General features: G+C 45.1%; 1 protein-coding gene across 2 annotated transcripts in view; it reads right to left on the bottom strand.

The window, feature by feature from the left end:
• Positions 1 to 12517, bottom strand: part of KALRN (kalirin RhoGEF kinase) — a 525892-nt gene that overhangs the window by 82934 nt on the left and 430441 nt on the right. The window lies entirely within an intron of this gene.

A 12517-nucleotide genomic window follows, 5' to 3' on the forward strand; every position in this document is an offset into this window, starting at 1 on the left:
AGTGGGTGCTGTTGGCCGGGGGAGGCCTGTGCTGGGTGACTTCATGTAGCTGCCAGGTGGGATCCTGCAGACCCTAGAGCCACCCTGGCAGAAGGACCCCAGTACCCGGTGCCAGGAGAGTCCCAGAGATCTTCTCTGAGAGACTCCCTCCACCACAACGGCAAATATGAAACCTTCCTGCTTCACTTCTGGCTGCAGGGTAGGAACTGTTCTTTGACTACAGCCTCACGGGAAGGACTGACAACCTCTTAAGAAGCCTGGAGTGTGCAAAATTTTCCTGTAAATGCCCTTGAGCACCAAGGTGCTTTTCAATACATAAGAACGTGTGTTGTGTCTTTCTTTGACTTGGGTCCTTGCCTATCTGGGAGATGCAAAAGAATGTCTCGGGGGTACACTCAGGGCTCTTGTGCCTGTAGGAGGGAGATAATAGGTCTCACTGGAAAAAGAAACCGCAGCTGCACCCAGAGAAGGAAGAGGTGGACTAGGAACCAGCTAGGACCCCCCCACCCATCTTGCCTCTCCCTTTCCCTATAGACTGTTTGTCTCTGCCATGGCACAACAGGCAGCAGCTCTCCAGGCAGCTGTTTTGGCTACCTAAAGTGCAAGGCAGTAAGAAGGCACCAGCTTTGGGCCTCTGAGTGATTCAGGAAACTTAGAGCGGGGCTCTTTCGGGAAGGCAGCTCTTCACTTCTCCTCTGCTTTCTGCTTCATACCATGTCTCTCTCTTTTCTAATCCACTCTGTCATACCACATCCACCTTCTGCCCTATGGGCTGGCTGCCTCCCACCTAAACTCAGCCTGCTTCATGCAAACAGAAAAAAGCGGTAAGGTGAACATTCTCTTCACTGGCATTTCTCTGTTCACGTAGTGTCTGCCCAGACTGGCGATATGGGCTCCGAGGCAGGAGCAGTCCCTATATAGTGCCTCGTATGCCGCAGCCCTGCTCTTGGTAGGTTTTAAAAGTCATCATAGGAAAATCTTATTAAATCTTATCAAATCCTCATTTAAGAAACTAGGAAACATCCTAAAAGTAGCGTTTCACCCCTAAATTCCCGAGATTCCCGGAAGAGCTGGCCGCTACGAGGTCCCGCCTCGGCGGCTGCAGCCCGGGCTGCGGGGCGTGCGGGGGCCCCCCCGCGCCGTCCCCCGGCGCCGGGCGGTGGCGGGGCTGGCGGGGACACCTAGCGGCAAAGCCCGGCATGGCCGAGGGCTGGGAGCGCGGGGGGCTCGGCTGGTCTCACTCGGGGGGCGTCTGAGCCACCGGGCCGAGGAAAGGCGCCCGAGAAACGCAGTGAAGCGGTGCTGGGGCTGGAGTTTCAGTAAAACAGCGCTAAGGCGGTGGAGTCCGAGACTCTCCGGAGGGTTTTGAGACAAGTTTGTAGCTCTTGCAATTGCAGCTAAACTTAAAAACGTACTTAAGATGCAATCTCAGCTCTGAAAAACTGTTTGCTTAATTAAATCAGAATTGAAGTCATTATTGTGGGGGGAAGTAGGCTTCCTCCTCCCCTCCTCTTCCCCCCTTTACAGTTCTAGAGATATTGTGAAGGTTGTATCTAAAAAGTTACTCTTTAAAAATACATCTATCTATGCATACTCACTGATGAATTATACATGCAATAAATATTTCACAAAATAAGACTGAAAGACATACTCTTAATAATCACATCATATCAATTAGCTCCTCTAAAGCAGAAGAGGACACATGCTGTTGGCACAGTCTAGCTCAGCTTCAGCCCTGGATGAGGAAGGCTTCTGCCATCAGCATCAGTGGGAACTACGAGGTCAGCAGCATCGAGCCTTTAGTGTCAAGTAGGGAGTTCGGCCTTTGGGAATTACAAGTGTTGCAGAGATCACACAGGGGGAAAGAAAATCTGCACAGGCCACTTGCCCTACATGAGGGGTGAGGAGGCGCTTGCTTGGAACTAGAAAGGGTCCTTAACCTCACTTCCTACGTTCACATTATATTTTTCATGTCATTATTGGACGGGTGCATTAATGTGTGACTCTCTAGTCCCTGAATAACCTGTATGTCCCCTGGCAGAGAAAACATTCCTGCCCTTTCTCTAACCTATGTCTGAGTTACAGGGAATTCTTCAAGGAAAGATTTCCTGGCACGAAGACAATTGCTGTTATCTGCAGCAGAGTGTCCGAGGAAATTTTAGGGTCCTGACGTGCTGCACCTGAAGCTAAGGCTAATAGTGGTGTGCCTGCACCACAGGCCAAGCATGCTGCCCTATGCAACACAGATGATGGAAGAGAAGGCATCTCAGTCTAATGTCAGGACGACAAGGAAATTAGTTCTGCCTGCTCTTAAACACACCTTTAGAAAGTCCCCTGGCATATGAGTTGCTTTCATGTGAGATCTGAGAGAGTCTGTAGAAATGACTTATGCTGTAAAGGGGAAGTAAGTTCCAATACTTTTACCCAGTCCTCTTGTGCAAATTTTAGGGTGAAAGATGGAACATATACATTTTTACACTGTCTCCAGTGCTCCCTCATACCTGCAGCAGCCATTTCATTTCCTTAGGTTATAAACCGAGGGACCTAGCTGAGGGAAACACAGGACAAAATAACTAGAGAATGTAAACTGCCCTGGCTTCATCTGGGTAAACAGAAATGCAGTGAAATAAGCCTGGCCCAGATTGCCCTGGAGGTCTGTAATGCAGAACAGCAGCGACAACATTTCTCCCATAGTAACAGGTGCTGTTTCCGTCCCCCCATCACATACAGAGAGAGATGAATAATGTAATAGCCGTCAGGAGCACCTGTTCATTACTTATGCAAGTCAATCCTACAGTGTGCTTCAGGGTGTAAAGTGATCTCTGCAGAAAATCCATCCCTACGGGTACCACTATGACGAAGTAAGATGTATTATGACCAATTTATTTTTTTAATCCAATGAACCTTAAGTATTAGCTACTCCTTTCTTATGAAGGAATAGGGAAACAGCTATCTATCAGAAATAACTCATAGATGGCAAAAAGAATACGGATTCATAAAGTTTTAAATACATCAGTTAACTATGTGATGTGACTTGCAGAGACATATTCACATAGTACAAGGACATGCATGAAATTTAAGCTTCATTAATAGGGAGAGTCATGTACCCCTGCAGAGCAATTCAGATGGTGCAGGCAGGACAGTAAACACGGACGTGTCGAGAACCAGCCAGTGAGAAACCCCAGGAGCAGAATTTGTTTTCTGACTATGGTCTAGTTGCAGCTCATGGAGAAGCCAAGAGTTACACAGCAGCTTAAGAAGCCCGGTAGATGCTAGCTGACTACTTTCTTTACTGATTCTCCCACTTGCTTTCTGGGTGACTTTAGGGGAAAAAAATGATCATTTCATGCCTCAGTTTTCCTGTGTGCAATAAAAGGATATCAGCAGTTCACGTTCCCTTTAAAGTGGTCTGAAACAGAGATTAGACATCCTATACTGAACAACAAGAAGAGTCGTTATGTTCAATGTCTCTTGAAACGAGCGGGGCAAAATATGGCTCTGACATTATCAGTCTTTAGATTTGGTATTAAAAAGCACCTCGATCAATATGTCTTGCCTGCAAATGCTACTCGCAAAACCAGGTAAATGTGAACAATTGGAGGGAAAGCAGATTGGCAGAGCGAAGCAGTCCTTGCTCAACCAGCACATTTCAGTACATTATTCTTGGCTCTGGCTCCAGCTATTTTCAACAGCACTAAACATTCATTAGATTAAATCAAATGAACCACGTTCTTTAAAAATAGCCAGAGCCTTGTCATGCCAGTTGGAAAAAACAACAACTTTATTGGGTATTAAAACAGATCAAATAAATTAAAAATAAATAAATAAATAGAGTCATATTCCCTCCTGGCTCAAGGGAGCACAACTCCAAGGAGAGGTTTTTGGCTCCTCAGTTCAGCACAGTGGTAGGTTAAAAAAGAACATTCTCAACTAGCTAAAACAAACAAATTAAGATGAAATATAGACAGTCCAGCACAAACTCCACGCCGAAGTGCAATGTAGGCATATGTTCAGCAAATGTTAGAATATATCATTCCTGATCCCTCTGCTGTAAACATCAGCATGGGATGGGTTTACAGCAACTGAGAAGAGTTGCCATGACCAAAGAACATCCTGTTTGGTCCACCAACTCTACCGTAAAGCCTTAAAGGCCACAGCCAGATCGGTCTGCTCTGCTGAGATGGACCTCACCTTCATGTACTGCACAACCCACCTCTCCCAAACATCAGAAGTCCCCTGCTGACGCTAGCCTAACTTTCTTTCCTAATTTACAACCCATCTTTTTTCTTTCTCTGCATCCTCTAAAGAAGGAAGAGCCTATGAAAAAAAGAGAAGTTGTTCGGAGACTTAACCCAAAAGTGTCTGAAAAAGATCACCTAATGAACAGCACAAGGTGGATGGCTGTAGAGCAGACTGCAGAATAAGATACACACACTTGCTTTCATGTGATTCCGTTTGTTTCAAGGGAACTTACAGTTGCCCCCAACTTATTAATGTAGGTATAGTCTAGGAGTTTCATCCACTCCCAGGAGCAGAACAGGCCTGCAGAATGCATGTGCCCCTTCAACCTTTCAGGTATATCAGAACAGATTCCTACATTCTCCAGTTCCTCTGGTTTCCTGGGCACAGAACTGACTCCACTATATATGCAGCTACTTCCTGAGCAGAGTAGCCATTTTCTGATGGTGAGTTGCGTCAGAAAACAGTTAGAAAACTGGCGTACAGTCCTGCCCTGCTGCCTTCCTCCAAGACCTCAGCGCAGGTTCACCTGCCCCTGGGCTGGCTCTACTGCTTCGGCAAGGTCTTGTGTGAGCAGAGAGGACTTGTCTGACTCACCAGCAGTACCACCAGATGAGTTACAGTCAGATGTGGCTGCAGCAAAGAGTCTCACCTCACAAACCAGTTTAACATAGGAAGCTCAGTATGTGGAGCCACATACATTATGTTAGTACGGTATTAATTGGTTTCTGGGGAGCTACGATGGATGGTGGACACATCCTGAACAAGCTACTGGTCAGAATAAAAAAAAAGACATAACCAATTCTTCAGCGAAAAAGAGTGAAATAAAAATTTAAAGCAGGTTTTGTGTTCATTTCCTGAAGCACTTATCTCCATTAGAGCAGAGACTTATCTTTGGGAGTTACTGCAATACCCAATGATGGAAGACACGAAGCATTAAAGCGCTGCCTTTTGGACATGTTTTGGCTCCTGTCTCAGTGTGTTGGGTCTCAGTGGGGAAATCAGGAGCCTATCTCAGCCCATCATGGTCTGCTCTCCAAGACAAACCGGAGCCTCACCCGCTTGTGCCTGACAAAGGTGAGTTGTTTTAGCAACTACAGACTAACAGTGTAACAGAAGTATTCCTGACCTGCCTGTCTCAACTTGCCTGAGGTTGTTCTATTCGGATGGTAGAAACCACAGCTAATTTTCTCATTAAATGGCATTTCTCCTTCCTTAGAGTAAGTTGTTACCTTTTTTGTTTGTTTGTTTTATTTTGGGGGTTTTTTTTGGTTTTTTTTGTTTGTTTTTGTTTCATTTTGCTTTGTTTTTTTGTTTGCTTCTTTGGGGCTTTTTTTTGTTGGTTTTTTTTTGATGGAAGAGTATTCAGACTACTTTCCTGAGATGTTTTGCAGAAAACTGCAAGTTCTGTTCATCGACTATCCCCCCACCAACACAATTATGGTTCAAGGCAAGCTAAAAGAAAAATTAAAAAACTGGCACACACTGCTTGCCAGTTAGAAAATATTCTCTGTTTGGCCAGTCTGGAAGAATTGGACTGGAATTAAAATAAAATTAAATGTTAATATTGTAAAAGCCTTTATTTATTTGGGCCAAATTATTGCATTAATTGTATTTTCCACTTCCCTTTTTGTCTAGGGTAAAAAGAGAACGCAGAGGAATTATTACCAGGCAATGTTTAGGATGGCAAAGCTTTCTGATTCACAACACCACATCTAAGACACGCATAAAAGAATCTGTAAAGCTGTTACTGAAACTTATGGTGGGTATAAATAACAAGGGCACACGTAACAGGCAGCCTGCTGTGTGGAGAGTTAAAAAAAAATAGTTTTTAAGTTATTTTGATCAGCTGGTGGAATGAGTGGCTAGAAAACAACCCCTCTGCTTCGATCAGTGTGGAGCACCTCTGCGCACCACTTTCATTCTTAAGTGTCCACAGATGAGCAATAATGGCATTTCTAGGATGGAGGCAGGCAGGCAAGATTTCTGCTCATGTCCTGTACAGAAATGCTGCTCCTGGAAACATCAGTGAGCGATTGCTAGTCCAGCACCAAATACTCTAGAAATCCCCCTTCTGCTGGGTAGCATCAGACATCGCCAAAAGCTGGACTTGTACACGTTGGCATTTCCAGTCACCTCAAGCAGAAAACCCTGTTGTCTTTCTGTGAAAGGGAAAAGTACATGATGTCATGGAGTATTTTTTAATTCCTATGTTCAGCTGATCTCTCGGTACGTAACAGCTCCACATTACACAATAGTTCCATGAGCACTTTGAGTTGTCAAGAGCCAACAGCCCTGCCAAAACCCTTTGTTGCCTTTTCTGTCTCTCCCAGGTGCCTGCTCCTTCCTGCCGCTTCCCCTGTGCCAACAGAAATGTTTGTGCAGCCTCACAGTGAATCTGATCCGCAAACGGATCCAGGTTAAAATTAACCTAGGGTGGAAAAAAAATGTTCATTTTAGCCTAGATTGGTTCCTTGATCTGCCCTGGTTCTCCTGTCATTATTGTTGAGATTTTACTGCAAAGCCTCGAGGTATATGAATGTTGCGTCACCTGTACTGTTGTACTATCTCCTGGTCTCAGTGATCCCACTCACTATGGTAGATCCTGTCTGCTCGGGTCGGCACAGGACACCTATTGGATGCTCAGAGAGGCTCAGCCTCCCTGTGCAGGTCAAAATGGGTTCTTCCATCTGGCTGACTACCTTTTACTCAGCAGAGAGAATCACCAGCCCCCAGGGCTGCTGAGATCAGGCCCGTCTTCGTTGTGCCTGCATGTCCTGTAGCAAGTTTTATGATGGCAATGACCAAGCTGATGGGGAGTGGAATGTGCATTTTCGCATCTTTACATGCAGAAAGTCACATCTTCGACATAAGGAAAGGCTGTAGCAGATTGAACATTGCAGAACGTGTATAGCTCCCAGGTGCAAGCTACGTACAAAGCCGCCGTCCTGTGGAGCAGCACTGTGTATGCATAGCACAGCTACAGAAGATTTGTCTGAACAGAAGTGCAATGGCCACGAAGACTACTGGGGTGTAAAGCCTGAACTACCTTCCCCTGCCATCCACGCAAAAAACTCTTTTTTTACTGAGCTTTTTCATGGGTTAGAACGGCCTTCCTTTGCAGGAAGAGCACCCTGATTTCTTCACACTGCAGGAAACTTAATTTGACTTTTGCAGTCAGTAGAAGGAAAAATGTGCTTATTTCACTGAGTAAGAGTCCTGCGGAGTTAATAAATTCTTCAGTGCTTTTCTGAAGAACGTCATTTGGTTCTTAAGGCCAGAATCTGTTCTCTGATACCTAAATGCAATTCCCATAGATTTCCAGGGAAACTGGGTATATATTGCTTGGCAAAATGCAGCTGTTAAAATTCTGACGATACATGAAATTGCAGAGGAAATAAAGATCTGGGTACAGTCTGGAAAAAGTAAAACTGAAATGTATGAAGACCTAAAAATACTTTTTTAAAGTGTATCTTGAGTTGAAAGATTTCAATCTTCTTCCTTAGTCTAGAAAATAGAAAAATGCCCTTGAAATATGAACATTGTGTGCTACTACTAACTTGTAATGTCTTTGGCTTGCAAAAGCAAAGGGCAATAAAAAATTGTAGCTTGGCATCAGGCAGTTTAATGTTATTGGTGAGAAACATGGAACCTTAGGTTCACTCCATGCAAACAGGACTCACCAACACGCGTGAGCTGCAAATTGTCTTGCTTAAGAGAAGTCAGGGCTGCTTTATTACGCGAAGTGTTGGATAGTGCATTACTATTGTTTCTGTTGGAAGGCACACCTTTAGAGAGACTGGAGGCCATCTCAACATTTACTTCAATATGCAAGCAATTATCTCTATTTTTACACTGCGTAAAATTTAATTTGTATTTTGCAACCTCTACGAAGAAAAAAATTACTTATTTCACTGCGTTACAGTTCTGCAAAATTAATAATTATTCAGTGCATTTATGAAGAATACATAGAATCATAGACTCATAGAATGGTTTGGGTTGGACGGGACCTTAAAGATCATCTAGTTCCACCCCCCTGCCCTGGGCAGGGACACCTCCCACTAGACCAGGCTGCTCAAAGCCCCATCCAGCCTGGCCTTGAACACCTCCAGGGATGGGGCAGCCACAGCTTCTCTGGGCAACCTGTGCCAGTGCCTCACCACCCCCACAGTAAAGAATTTCTTCCTAATATCTAATCTAAATCTACCCTTTCCAAGTTTAAAACCATTACCCCTCGTCCTATCTCTACGCTCCCTGATAAAGAGTCTTTCCCCATCTTTCCTGTAGGCCCTCTTTAGGTACTGGAAGGCTGCTATAAGGTCTCCCCAGAGCCTTCTCTTCTCCAGACTGAACAACCCCAACTCTCTCAGCCTGACCTCATAGCAGAGGTCCTCCAGCCCTCTGATCACCTTCGTGGCCCTCCGCTGGACCCATTCCATTTACATGATAGTATGTAAAATAGCGCCTTTTAATAAATGCTTAGGACATCTAAAGACAAGAATGGTTTGACCTCATAATAAAAAAGGGAACAGTTCTTTAGCTGTTCTGAACTGTGAGAAACTTATTTAAACATATTGAAGGAAAATACAGTCAAATATGGACTCTTTCTTAAAGAAAAAAACCTCACAATTCTGGAGCTAAAAGCAGCATTTGTAAGAAGAGATAATATCTTTTGTGAGACCAGTTAATATGAATGGAAAAAAATACACTGACATTTATGTAAATAACCTCCTGCCCTAGATTTTTAGACCATCATAGTGACAATACCATTAACTCTGCTTTCTAGAATTTGGGATTAATCTGAACTAAGCAAAGTTGACACTGGTTCAGGCTCTTTTGCAAAGTGTGTAACCTGGGAATAACTGCTCTGACAAAGCACTTGCATAAATGACAGGAAAATCAGGTGTCTTGTGTCAGGATCAATACATCAAATCTGTGCAGTGTGCTGAAGCAGATATACAGAAACATAATTTCAATTACTTGAAATATATTATTTAATACACATGTGCTTTGCATTGCAGTTTGCCTATCTCCAGCTCAGACTGGTCAGGGAAATGGGATTTTTAGCAGAGCTAGTTCATTTCAAAACATACTCATAAAATATTTGTTTAAGATTAGCAAGGGAAGGACCAGCCCAGCAGTGTACAGGCCTCGCAGGGTGCAAATACTGCATTTAGGATTAGTCCCTTTAACTGCTTGGAAGCTGAAAGAGTGAGGAAGCAACATTTTGGGGAAGCCAAAATCGTCAGTCATTAGTATTTGTGTTACTGCAATTCTTGCAAGTACCAGACATAGGTTCAACCTTTGTGATGATGCTATTAAAAGGGACATCCACAGTTTGATATTAAGTTAGTAGGGATGTCAGGCAGGAACCCAGAACCGGCGGTTTATTTTTCCTTCATGGTTAAACTTTCAACATTTCAGGGAAAAGGCAGTAAGGATCAGGCAGTAAGTTACAGCATATTGGGCAAGGCAGAGAACCATGAGGAACATAATAATGAATGGTGGCTCATTGAAGCTGGCTATAGAGCAAAAAGCCTAGGCAAACAACCCAGATCCCACTCTTTCCCCTGCAGTCCCAGATGGATTACGGTCCAATGTCCATCTGTGAATGTGCTAAATTTAGTCTGGCCTCAGAGGAAACACAAGACACAAGCCATCCACATGCTCCTGTTGCTCTTTCAGGATGACCTTCCCGTTAGCTTGACGGGCCAAACGCTACAGAACAACTCCCCCCTTCCCACCACACTACATGTATTTCAAGACACACGACTAAATACAGAGGAAATAGATTTTACTCAAGGAGCTATTTTTATACCCTTCCTCCTGGCTGCTTGTTTTTCACTAGTGGGGCAGAGGCGTGGAGATGTTATGGCTGCTGGCTTCGGGTCAGAGCGAATATAAAACCTCATGCTACAAACTGAACTCTCTACTCCACCTACTTGCCCTGGTGCCTGCAATCCACTGAGGTACCACAGCTCAAAGGAGGAGAAGAAACAGAAGGCATCTACAGGGTCCCTTAGCAGTTCATAAAAAGAAACAGGCATCATATTCAGACCATTTTCAGTAGGTGCCTCCCTTGGATAACTGTGCAGAGAGCCTTGGATAACACCTGGCCTGGCCTGGTCTCTTGAACCTCAGTGCCCCAGCAGGAGCCCGAGTCCTTTCTCAGAGGAACGACTGTTGCTCTGGCTCAATCAGCACTTTTCATGGAGTCCCTTCAGAGCCTCCCTCTCTGCTCTGACCCTGCTAACGCAAGGGCAGGCTGTGAAAGGACATGTGCTGGGATCACTAGGAGAGCTGGGGACTGGGCAGGACAGGCCTTTCCTGGCTTAGCATCCTTTCGATGGGAGATGCCTCTGGTCTTCCCCAGGCAACATGGGATGCTGCACAGCCTGGATTATTCCAGGAAATAATCTCACTGAATGAATTAAAAGTATAGTATTTACTTAGTAAAACGGTCTTCAGCCTTTCTGATGTTGTGATGTCCCATTAGTTGGGACATCAATATGTGAGCAATAAAAATAAAAGACTCCTTTTCCAGCATGTCTTTGAAGAAAAACGGGGAAAATAGGACCAGTGCAGTTTTGTTTGTTGAGGTATGCACAGCTGAGGTCCTCCCAGACTGCCCCCTCTCAAATGGCTCACAGGGCCAGGAGAAGGCTGTGGCCACGCACCCAGCCCTCACCTAAGCAGCTAGGTCCTGGCAGCAGGGACCAGCTGGGACCTTCCCTTTGTCTGTGAGCGAGCTGCAGCCAAGGAGGGAGGTTCCTGCTTCTCTGCAGAAATACGATAGGGAAAGGGGTGCTCTGGGGCTTATCAACACCTGTGCTGAGGAGCACAACCCCATGCCAAGCCCCAGATATCTGGGTTGGCTTAACCTGCCCCTGAAAAGCATACGTTGGCCCTAGGAAAGGGATCTGGAAAGGCAGGCAGGAGAGCCAGGAAGGCATGGAGAATTTATAACCCTGGTCTTCCACAGAGGCTGTCGAGGAAATGCTGTCCTGAGCCTAATGCAGAGGGGAACTCTGAGTTACTTTTTTTTTTTTTTTTTCCTGTGGGGAAGCATGAAAATGCCTTCTAACAATGTCTTTACAAGCAAACTTCAGCAGGACGTGAGAGTCTTGGAGAAACATCAAGAGTTGGGAGGATGCACGGCTATGTCTTTGCAACTCCATGCTCCTTCTCTGCCTCATCTTAAAATGCTTAGCCATATCTCCCCGAGTGTTGCTCTCACCATCTCAGACAGACAGACAGCAAGCAAGTGAACAGAGGAAACATGTCCAGGGCGGCCATAAGAGAAAGCCTCTTTAGAGCTGTGTTCCCTCTCTGCCTTCCCCTCACTCCTTACCGCTCCAGTCCCTGACAGGGAGACCCAGTCCACCCAGCCAGCTGTACGCTGAGCTCCACCACCCAACCCCGGACCCGCCAAACCACCATCTCTCCACAAAACAGAAACGCTGCAATAAGTAATCGTACCCGCTTCCAAAAACTGCCTCTCCAACAAAGCCACAAGCATATCTAGAGGAAACAAATGACTCTTTATCTCAAGAGAGAAGATTTTTCATTTTGGAAATAGACATCTCATGAGCAACACTCAGCGCAGTGTTGACAGGAGCCTGCATAGCAGCGATATACCATGGTCATTGCTTCCTTCCGCAGAGAGCAGCATTTAACCCTTCTGAAATGTGAATGTTTCTGCCCTCTTACAGATCCACACAGAGTTTGGAAACATCCTGCACTACATTTTTGCTGATGCCTTCCCATTTGACCACTATTGGGGTTTCTCTGCCAGTTTTCCTCTTTTTTTTACGTCCCCTTGACTAATCTGATGCTAAAACCAGAATGATTTATTATCTCAATAGGCAGCAATTCTACCCCATACTCAGTCAAAGCCTGGGATGGTGGTGCCAGTATGTTAATGACAAGATACAGGTGATCAATATGATATCTGCTACCAGGAAACCCTTTTCTCTGAAAGCCTCCCTGCCAAATTAAGCAAAGGTCCCAAAGGTGCTGTGAGCCATGCATTAGAAAACTGAGCATGAGTTGCAAAACAGTAAAGTTGTCAGAGACTGTAATGCCAGAAGGGACCTTTAGCTGAGGTGCCCTGACCTTTATGCAATATCAGCCACTGAATTCTGCCCAGTTTTATCCTGTGCTTTCCCTACTCGCTGTACTCCCCAAGTTGCTCCTGGTACACGTGTAGCAAGGGTGACCTATGACAAGGATGGAAGAAGCAGCGGGAAAAGCAGGTAGACGGGTCCAACACTGGGGA

This window comes from Rissa tridactyla, chromosome 7 (assembly GCF_028500815.1).
Source record: "Rissa tridactyla isolate bRisTri1 chromosome 7, bRisTri1.patW.cur.20221130, whole genome shotgun sequence".
Classification (NCBI taxonomy): Eukaryota; Metazoa; Chordata; class Aves; order Charadriiformes; family Laridae; genus Rissa; species Rissa tridactyla.